This window comes from Oratosquilla oratoria, chromosome 1 (genome assembly GCF_046742065.1).
Source record: "Oratosquilla oratoria isolate Oo_2021 chromosome 1, ASM4674206v1, whole genome shotgun sequence".
Lineage (NCBI taxonomy): Eukaryota > Metazoa > Arthropoda > Malacostraca > Stomatopoda > Squillidae > Oratosquilla > Oratosquilla oratoria.
The window spans coordinates 100,367,044-100,378,653 of NC_134777.1; positions in this window are offsets into that span (position 1 = coordinate 100,367,044).

Here is an 11,610-nt window from a genome sequence, read left to right on the forward strand (position 1 = left end):
TTGCATTGGAACAGGTCACGGTGGCGGAGGGCCTCGACTCGCGCGTCCCGGGGGTGGGATTGCAGCCGGTCGAGTACTTCGTCGGCCGACAGTGGGGTATCGTGGGGGATGTCCAGTGAGTTCCACAAAACAACCTGTACGCCGAGAGATAAGCACGATCTGAGTTGTATAACCTATATGTCCTGCGGCATCCTATTGACGCCGGTCATGGCGGCGTAGTCGGCCCAGCCGCGGCGCCACGCCAGGAACGACTGGAAGTGGGCGTCGGCCTGCAACGGTGGCGGGCGTGGGACCGTCAGGTTGTCCGGTGGTTGAGGGGCGGGCAGCGCACCCGGTGACAGGCGGGGCCGGGACGGGCAAAGTCGGCGGAGGGTTCGATGGAAGGGACGGCGTGCGGGCTAGGAGTTGTTGCAGGGTCTCCGCGATTGCGTCACTTTTCGCACGATCTTCCCTCTGTTCATTTTGTACCACCGCTAGGCTCGCCGCCAGGCGTTGCACGACGTCGCCGCCGCCATCCCGCGGAAGCGTCACGTTTGGTGTAAGCGTGGGTGGGGCGGGTAATTCGACGTCGCCCTTTAGCGACAAAGGTGAATCACTCCGTTGTGCCATAGACCGGGTTTGGGGGTGCGGTCTACGTGAGTCAGCTGGGGTGTTGCATGACGTCAGCGTCGTTCCCCACGTGGGTCGCGGTCGTGTCGGGGGGCTCTACCGAGGCACTGTATCCAAGGGGTTGGAATGAAAGGCTTCTTTGTACGGTCCTCTACGGGCCCGCCAAAGCGCATCGCACGGCAGGACTCCCTGAATTGCACTGCCCTGTACTGCACCGCACGGTCTAGCATGAACACTATAGCAGGATTCCTTCAACACCTCGTTCACGTAGGCACCACCGGATCGTGTATCGTCACGTTACTGTCACTCGTTCGCTTGTACGCCACCGATTACCGAACCGTGCTTCTGTTTCACTGTTTCCCGTAGCAAGAGTGCTTGCAGTTGCAAGCAATTGCGAGCATCCTACTCACCGCGCCATGTTCACAAGCAATTTAGCCGGGGCAGCAATGAAACAGGTTGTACTGTTCGTGGGTTTATTAATCGGTAGGTTATACGTACAGAAGATAGGCACCACATGTGCCCAAGGAGTCTAAAGAGTAACTGCCTGTGGGCGAAGGTGCTAGATGCTGTAAGCACACAGAAGAGAAGGGAGCCTTTGTTGGGTGTATGAAAGGGCTTTTTTTGGGGGGCGTCGCTGTTGGTCAGAGCACGCCGTTACACCATTGCACAATATTGCATGCTGTGCTAGTCTCCTATGTCAATTACACTATACCACATTTGATATATGTAGAGTCCTACTCATTCATTTGGTACCTAATTTGTTGCTCTATCTTGTATAGATAAAAAAAATTATACCACAAAATATGTTTAGAAATGCCTCAAAATTGTCCCTTTTGGTAAGATATATAGCAAAAAACTTCAGCCTCCATGCGGCAATGCTTCCATACATCCTAGATAAAGATCGATGCAATTTTTGGCTTTTCAGGTCAAAAAGCATGGGAAAAAGTACAGTAACATATGAAAATATGAAAAAAAAATTCTTGAACAGGTCTAACCTAGCCATTTATGTACATTTCCAACTTAATCTATATCCTTGATTTCAAATTATCATATTTAGATTCGAGCTCATGTATTGTTTGAGCTTGGACTATATCACTTCCTAATCTAAGTATACAGAAAACTGTAATTTCTTCACATCCTTTAGATTTTTTTTTTTTTTTTTTTTAATTCCATGATCTCTTAAAGCCTTCCCATCATTAATCAGATATCTTCTCTCTAGTGATAGGAAGAAAAGCAGGATTTAATCGATCTATGGAAACCGAGGTTTCTCCCTGAGGGAGAATAAGGATGAAGTACTTAGGTTCATGGCGGAGAACGTAATAAAGACCAGGGTATGGAGCTTCCAAACTCTTACGGTTTCTGTCAACTTTCACTCAAACTTTAGAGCGGAAGTGAAGATCATGAGGCATGTATGGTTGAGGTAGCGTATGACAATCACTGAATGTAAGGTCATGGAAATTCATGAACTACATCTTTAATCAGGAGATCTCTTCTGTCAAGGCAATCTCTCCCCATTAGTGACCTGCATTTCTTTTACAAGGTGGAAATGGTCACGTCGTACGAGGTGATGGTGTATTCCTTAGTGATGACAACTGAAGGACACAACATGTGAGTGCTGGTCATCGCAGTAATTGGGAAAACTTTATTGGCGTGAGGCGTCAAGCGGTGGCCAAGGAGGGCTATGGGTAAGGAATAGAACCAGTTATCCCGCCTAGCACAGTGATAACGTTCAACCATTCCGTTAGCTCAGGGGTGATAACTAGTAGTATGCATGATGGAAACCAATGACAGACAAAAGCTCAAAGAAAAGTTCGCTTTCGAACTGGGAACCTCAATCTGTGATGACGTGAAGTGGGACTCTGAAATGACATAACCATCCACTCATGAGGGAAATTGTTATTGAATTGGCAGCGGTGTCAATAAGGGGGATCGCTTCAGTCCAATGAGTAGCTCGGTCAATGCAAGTCAACAAGTATTTGTATTGAAGAGGATAAGGATAGGGAGAATAGCAGGTGGCAGTGGTCTAACGATACCAATGAGCACTGATTGGAAATGGTCAGTACGAGTAGATATGGGTGAAACAGGTGATGAGGTGTGGTGCATAGTCTTAGCCTGTTGACATTTAAGACATTCTCTGACAAAATTCTTCATATCTTTGTCAATGTAAGGCCAGAAATAGTGTTGTTTCACCAACTTAGAGGTGAACAGAACACCAGGATGGGAAAGGTTATGCAAGGAAGCAACTACATTATCTTGTCAGGATAATGGGACAAAAGGTCAAGGAGTCTTAGTAGAGATATCATACCAAAGTGTCAATTTAGAGGGTAAGGTAAACTTAATCTAGACTTGAAAGTTTCAAATTCATCATAATTTTCCTGTCTTTGAGCAAAACCAAAGTCAAAGACATCAAGTGATACAGAACATGTTGGTCATGATAAACAATTGGCAACAACATTGTTGTCACAGCAGATGTACTCAGCTGAGGAAACATGTTCAGAGGTGACAGAAAGTTGCCATTGCTGTCTGTCAGGTTTAGCTAAAAACATGGAGTAAAAAGCTGCAACTAGAGGTTTGTGGTCAAGGAATAGGGTAACTGTGTGGCCATCAATGAAGAACTTAAACTGTAAGATAAGCAGCCAACAGTTTGCAGACGTAGGTAGAGTTAGTCTGTTGTGTGTTTGACAGTTTGTATAAAAACCCAGGGGCGGCTTGCCGTCTATGATTTGATAGAGGGTAGCACCAGCGGCTAGGCTTGAATAGTCACTCACAAGTTGATAGTCTGTTGGTATGAGTGAAGGGTAGACTAAGGTAGGACAGTCCAACAAGGTTTGCTTCAAATTACTGAGGGAGTCCTTTTCTGCTTTTGTCCAAGTGAGACACTTTCAAGATGGATACTGTTTAAGAAGCACAATTTGGGAATGGGCCATGGTTGCAAAGTTAGGAATCATGGACTGAAAGAAATTTATCATGCCCATAAAATGGCATAAGGCCTGTGAAATCTGTGGCAAAGGGAAGTCTAAAATAGCTTTGGCAGCTCTCTAGACAGCTTAATCCCTTTTGAGCTAATCTCGTAACCAAGAAAAGTAAGTTCTGACTTGAAGAATTCATATTTGTTGAGGTAAAGTCTCATGTTGTCTTTTGCCAAAATGGAAAGAACAGTTTGAATATTGTTAATATACTCCTCAAGAGCCTCACTAGCAACCAATACGTCATCAAGGTATGTAAAGGTATTGTTCATATTAGTTAAGTGGAAGACAGCATGCACCGACGTTTACACGACTTAGCTCGACTGCCATAGAAGATACGGTGGCAGTAAATTTGTTGCCGCTCGTGACCTCAGCTCAGTCCGCTCGTGACCTCAGCTCAGTCCGCTCGTGACCTCAGCTAGAGACCTCGTTTTTCTGCACAGACACCAGCTAGCGAATACCTGTGAATTTTATATCTCCGAATAGTGTTAAGTGATTGTGTTGTGTTTTTGTAATTGTATACGTATAGCGCTATACAGTTACAGATATAATATAAAGTGCAGGGTTCTATTTAATTTCAAAACAGTTTTCTGTTACCGTACTCCAAAGGTAGGAGAAATAGTATAAGGTAAGCAGAGTAAGCTTCGCGTATTTAGTTTATTAGAGACAGCTTTGATTTTTGTTGTTGTTGATTTGTATTTTCTCTTTGCCGTTTTTATTGCTAAAGGGGGAGCGAAATGGCTTGTGAAGGTTGCGTGAACCTAGAGGTCCGTCTCAGGATGTGTGAGGAGGAAATTCGGCTTCTCAGGAGTGCGCTCCGTGAGAAGAGTGAACCCTCCCCACATACCAAAGAGCGTTCCACTTCTTCACCTACTGTCACTGCCATGAGCGAGTGGCGCTCCGTGGGGTCCCGTTTGTCGAGCCCGCGTTCGGTAGACGTGTGCCCTGTGGAGCAACCGCTGGCTCTAGTCAATCGTTTTGCTCTACTGGAGGATGAAGTGGCTGAAAACCAGGAGTTCTTGGTGGTGGGGGACTCCATGGTTCGAGGCTATGACGACATCCTGCAGCGAAAGACTAAGCGACGTTGCAAGCTTGTATGTCAACCGGGCCGTGGGATCGTTGATTGTACCCGGTCCATCAGGGAGCAAGGACGGAAGAACACGGTTACGATTGTTCATACGGGAAGTAACGATGTAGGTTGGGTGAGATCAGAGGAGCTTGTTCGGAATTACAAGGTCCTCCTTCAGGAGATGAAGGAACGTGGGAGCCGTCACGTAGTCTGTGGGATCCTCCCGAGGATCTACGCAGGTTCGTGTTGGAACAGTAGAGCCATAGGGATCAATGATAGGATATCGCAGTTGTGCACACAATTGGGATACCACTTTCTTGATCCTTGGTATCTCTTTTCTAGGCGCCATGACCTTTACGCTTCTGATGGGATCCACCTTACCCGCAGAGGCAAAGATGTTCTTACAAACCTCATTGTGGGAGTTTGTAATGAACTAGCTCCTTTTTTAGGGTAGAAGGCCAAAGGGAAGGGGAAATAGAATGTACTTGGGAAAACAGTGTAGAGTATAGCATTAATGTAGAACAATGTACCAGTATAGGACAAAATATAATTTTAGGATTTAATGTCGCTAGAGGACGAAATGTCACATTAGGATATAATGTCATAGGCCAAAATGTCACAATGGGATGTAATGACAGTGGAGGACAAAAGATCACGATGGGAAGTAATGATAGTGGAGAACAAAATATCACGATAGGATGTAATGATAATGGAGGAGAAAATATCAATATCACGGTAGGATATGTCATTGAAGGCCAAAATGTAATTTTAGGAAGGGATACCGGACAGAATGTCAATGAAGGCCAAAATATCATGATAGGATGTAATGTCGCTAGAGGACGATATGACACATTAGGATGTAATGTCATAGGACAAAATGTCACAATGGGATGTAATGACAGTGGAGGACAAAATATCACGATGGGAAATAATGATAGTGGAGAACAAAATATCACGATAGGATGTAATGATAATGGAGGAGAAAATATCACGGTAGGATATAATGTCAGTGAAGGACAAAATATAATTTTAGGAAGAGATACCGGACAGAATGTCAATGAAGGCCAAAATATCAAGATAGGATGTAATGACAGTGGAAGACAAAAGATCACGATGGGATGTAATTATAGTGGAGGAAAAATATCACGGTAGGATATAATGTCACTGGAGGACAAAATATAATTTTAGAAAGGGATGCCGGACATAATGTCACTGAACGATGGGAGGCTGGCGTGAATCACGGTGACGTAGGGGGACAAAATGTACAAAATAGATCGGATGACCGTAATCGACCAGATGTCCGTGATGGGGGAATTTTTAATTTTGATAGGAGAAATGTTAATGAGGCATTGAATGTCAATGAAGGACCAAATAATAATAATATAGAGCAAGGCATAAATAAAAAACAAAATTATAATACAAGACATGATATTGAAACTCAAAATGTGGCAAAAAGAAATAATCAGGAGTTTCTTAAAACTATGTACTTTAATGCTCGTAGTATTAGGAACAAATTTCAAGAAATACAGGCGTATGTCAAAAGCGAAAATCTCGATATGATAGGAATAACTGAGACATGGTTAAATGGTACAGAGTTCGAAGCTGAATTTAATATTGCGGGATTTAAACACTTTCATCAGGATAGAAACCACAAGAAAGGTGGGGGTGTTCTATTGTACGTTAAAAACAATGTTCATGCTTGTGTTTTAGAGAAAGTGAAACAGGATGCATATGACAGTTTGTGGGTTGAGTTAACCCTAACAAATGGACAAAAAATGAATATAGGTGTAATATATAGGCCAAAGACATTATCATTAGCAGACGACAAACTGTTATTTCAAGAACTGTCTAGTTTCTGCAACCGGGATTTATTGATAATGGGTGATTTCAGTTTTACTGACATTGATTGGATGACCCTTGAACATGGCCATATAGGTAGTCGCTTGATTGATTTTCTTGGTGACAATTACTTATTTCAGCATGTAAAAGAGCCCACAAGATATGGAAACTTGCTCGATTTATTGATCACTTGCCGCGAAAGCATGGTAACTGATGTAGAAGTCGGTGAATCTGTTGCAAATAGCGATCACAATTTAGTCAGATTCAAACTCCTAAACAATTTTAGAATAGATACTTGTGCTTCTAAAATACCCGATTTCAGTAAAGCTCAGTTCATAGAACTACGTCAGGAGCTTCAGCTTACAGATTGGGAGGCAAAATTAAATGAAAGGCCTGTAGATCAGATGTGGGAAATATTTCAAAATACGCTCACTAAGATGTTTCAAACTTACATTCCTTTTAAGGACAGACGTCCCCCAAATCAGGCTCGCCCAAAGTGGCTCGACAAAGAAACTGAAAAAAGTATTGCTAAAAAGAGACAGGCTTATAAGAAATATAAGTGCTCGGGTGCATCTAATGACTGAAAGTTATGTATCAATACAGAGAGATTTAAAAAAGACAATAAGAAAAAGAAAACGACAATACGAAATGAACATCGCTGATAAATCCAAAGAGAATCCCAAAGAATTCTATAGTTACATTAGAGATAAAAAGGTTGTTAGGAATCACATTGGTCCACTATTATCTGCTGACGGTCAACTTGAATATTCAAATGAAGGAATGTGTAATATCTTAAACAATTATTTTAGCTCGGTATTCGTAAACGAAACACCTCAAAGTGAATTCCAAACTGAAACCTGTGAAAAGTCTCGGGTAAACTTACTCACTACGGTAAATATAACAAAAGAAAAAATTAAAAGGTGTATAGACAAACTCAAAGTTAATAAAACACCAGGGCCTGACGGTTGGCATCCAAGAATCTTAAAGGAAATGAAAAATTAGATTGTTATTCCATTAGAAATTATTTTCAAGAAATCCATCATATCCGGAGATGTCCCAAGAGAATGGAAGCTAGCTAACGTTACTCCCATATTCAAAAAAGGTGACAAAAAGAAACCAAATAACTATAGGCCTATAAGTTTGACTTCGATCGTAGGAAAAATAATGGAAACTATCATCAGAGATGATATCGAATATCATTTAGAAAGTAACCGTTTGATAAATGATAGCCAGCATGGTTTCAGACGGAAACGTTCTTGCGTGACTAACTTACTCGAATTCTACAACACAGTTATCTCGAATTATGACAAAAGAAACAATATAGATTTAATATATCTAGACTTTGCAAAAGCTTTTGATACCGTCCCACATGAAAGACTACTTACTAAATTAGCTTTGCATGGAATAAGTGGTAGCCTATTAGGTTGGACTAGTAATTGGTTGAAAGGTCGAAAACAGAGAGTTGTTTTAAATGGAAAAACTTCTGGATGGAAAAATGTTGCAAGTGGAGTTCCTCAGGGTTCCGTTCTTGGGCCACTTCTATTCATAGTATATATAAATGATATAGACAATGGACTAAAATCTACTGTTTCCAAATTTGCTGATGATACAAAACTGTGCGGAGTGGCAAATGATCACTCAAACCAATTAGATATTCAAGAAGATTTAGATCAATTACAGCAATGGTCTGAAAAGTGGCTAATGAAATTTAACACAAGTAAATGCAAGGTAATGCACATAGGTAAAAATAACAGTAAGTACGATTACAAGTTATTTGGAAATTCGTTAACAAAAGTGGATAGTGCAAAAGATCTCGGCATAATTATCAGTAACGACCTCAAATCATCCAAGCAGTGTATTTCAGCCTCTGAGAAAGCAAATAAGATTCTGGGATTGATTGCGCGATCTTTTGATTTCAAAAGTCCATCACTCATTAACAAGCTATATAAATCGTTAGTTCGTCCACATTTGGAATATGCTGTTTCCGTATGGTCACCGAATCTCATTAAAGACATTGACAGACTGGAAAAAGTACAATGGCGAGCCACAAAACTGATTCCAAATATCAAAAATAAATCATACGAAAATCGACTTAAGCACATGAATCTGTTTTCCCTAAAAAAACGTAGACTCAGAGGTGACTTGATACAGGTCTTTAAGATTTTAAAGGGAATTGACAACATCAAAAGTGACCAAATTTTCACATTGAATGAGAATCAGACAAGAAACAATGGTCTCAAACAGTCCGGAAATAGATTCAACATGGAAGTAGGTAGAAACAACTTTGCCAACCGTGTAGTTAATGAATGGAATAAACTTCCTGCACAGGTAGTGCAATGTAGTTCAGTTTGAAGCTTTAAGAATCATTTAGATAAATACCTAAGATGCTGTAATGATTATAATTTATGTTATATTATTTGTTTTTGTTTTGTTATAATTTGTCTGTCTGATTTTCATTTATTATTAGTTACATGTCAATTTATAATCATTTACTATTTACCTTTTTGTTTGTTATTCAACTATACCTATGCATTTATTTGTGTATTTTATTTGTTATTTTTACATTATTATAGTTTTAATTTATTATTAATATTAATTTTTTTTTTTTTTTTTTTAATCCGACCTAGATATGGATCAAAAGGTCTCCTGTCGGCATGCTCCGCCTTTGTAATCCTTTGTAATGAAACAGTAATATTCGTATGGGAAAGTTAGTAAAAGCGGAACCACTGGTAGTGGTGTTACTACTACAAAACATTAGTGCAGCATCATTATTCAGTCTCTGGACACTGGTACTTTTAACATTGGCCTACTATTCACAGACAACACTTGCACTCCTGATGCCATGGGCCATAAGTATCTCGGCAACATGGGTCAGCTAGTCTATGGAACCACTCTGCATCACAACAAGAGGTCTAATGTCTCTTGGCAACACGTGAAGAAATTTAACCACTACAAGAGGTTAACACGGACTGCCTCAGGAGTAGGTCTGGGCATCAAGTCTAGTACACACTCTGTCACATCTATTGCCAGGTAGAAAGTGTAGGTAGAACAATAAATATATATATATACATATATATATATATATATAACATAAGGGAAATATAATACAAGGGAAACACTTTATGTATGAGGAGCCTGCTTTCCTAAAATTGAGTCTCCCTAGCCTGTGTGATTCATTCCTTGGCTCTATTTACTTATCTTCCATCTGAAACTCAATGAGCTGATGTTTGGTTAGTAACAGATATAATATTGTAGGAATGCCATCTCTTAACCATGTCACTTTCTTTACCTATTTGGTCACTGTGCTCTCCATTGCTATACTTTACAGGGTATTTCCCCAGGCAACTGTTTAGCCAATTACTTTCCATTCCTCCCAGATGACCCCACTGCAATTAAAATCTCCAATAAGGACTATGTTGCTACTTTGTTCATTGTCTTTAGGAAGATCTGCATCTAATTTCTTGATTTTCAGCTTCATTCCAAGCTATTGTCTCGGGAGAGGACATATGCAACCATGAAGTCTTATTCTGCCTTTTAGTACTAATTTTTAGGAGAATTCATTCAGCCTTGCCTTCAGTCAAATTCACTTCTTCCACCCGTCATTTCTTAACACAAACATTACCCCTCCACCCTTTTTACCTTCTCTGTCTCTTCTGCAGATGTATCTATTGTTCCCCAAATGTAGGTCAATTTTGGGGGGTTTTGTTTCCATTAGACACAAAATATCATGCCCATTATCTCCTAGCTGATAGTAAACCTTCAACATTAGCATATGCTACTCAGTTTCCTTATGGTGTTTCTTTTGGTGCATTATCTAGTCTATGTAATTTCTTTGCTATTCACTATTATTTCTCCTGGTTTCATTTTTCTAAGCCCATCTGATAAATCTAATAAAAAAATCCAAAAACAATCTCATCATTTGTTTTATATGCTTTAAAAATGCCATTTAGTATTATTGTATGAGAATCTAGCCTCATTATTCAACTCCATGTGTACGTTCTGTACATGAATAATATATTTGTCAGTGGGTGGTTATCATAAGCTTCTCCTGCCTTTTTTTTTCTTTCAAGTTTTTGGATGAGGAAAAGGGGCATACAAGTATATGTGCACTAATGCAAACTGCAGTAAAATAAACATACAGTTAGGCAAAACTCACCACCCCCCTTTCTAGCATTGCTACTGTACATCAGATCCACTATACTGTTGGTCATCTTATCTTATGTCAGCAAAAAGGAAACATGTCATGTGCTCCAACAAATATCTTTCTATTTTGTTTATTCATTTTCCGTGACTTAACCATCAAAGCACTTTTTTTTACTATTATACATATTTTGCTAGAAAGCATTACAATGACTTATTTATGGTCATATTTTCATAAAAATTTGTACTAAGGATTTGAAAATAAGGGAAAGTTTATGTATGAATTTAAAGGACTATTAACTGAAGTTGCCAATTTAAAGATACAGTCAAACCTCGGTTATCGAACGCTTCTGTTCTCGACCAAATCGGTTTTCGACCAAAAATTTCGAGAATTTTACGTCTCAGAACTCGACCAAATTTCGGCTCTCGAACAAACCGAAAGAAGCCGAGCGTACCCGAACGCGGCTCACTCGCGAGCCGAGAGAACTCGAACGCTAAGGACGCTTCCTCCGTAGCGCATTTGCGATCAAAGTTCATTCCGAGCAGACGTGTTCGTTCTTATTTACGTAAATCTGACTTTTTTTCATCTTTGCATCGTGTATTAGCCCCTAATCATGGGTCCAAAGAAAGCAAGTTCAAGTGGTGAAGAAAAGAGGAAAGTAGTGCGCAAAACTATTGAATTTAAAAAAGAATTAATAGCGAAATATGAATCTGGCGTTCGTGTGTCTGCGTTGGCTAAGGAGTTTGGGATGGCGAAATCGACGATAAGCACCATCCTAAAAAATAAAGACCAGGTTAAAGCAAGTGATGTGGCTAAAAGATCAAGTGTTTTTAGCAAACAAAGGCCACAGGTATTGGAGGAAGTGGAAAAACTTTTGCTGATTTTCGTAAATGAGAAACAGTTAGCAGGTGATACTCTTAGTGAAGATGCAATTTGTGCCAAAGCAAGACAATTGTATGAAGATTTGATAAAAAAAGATCCTAGCA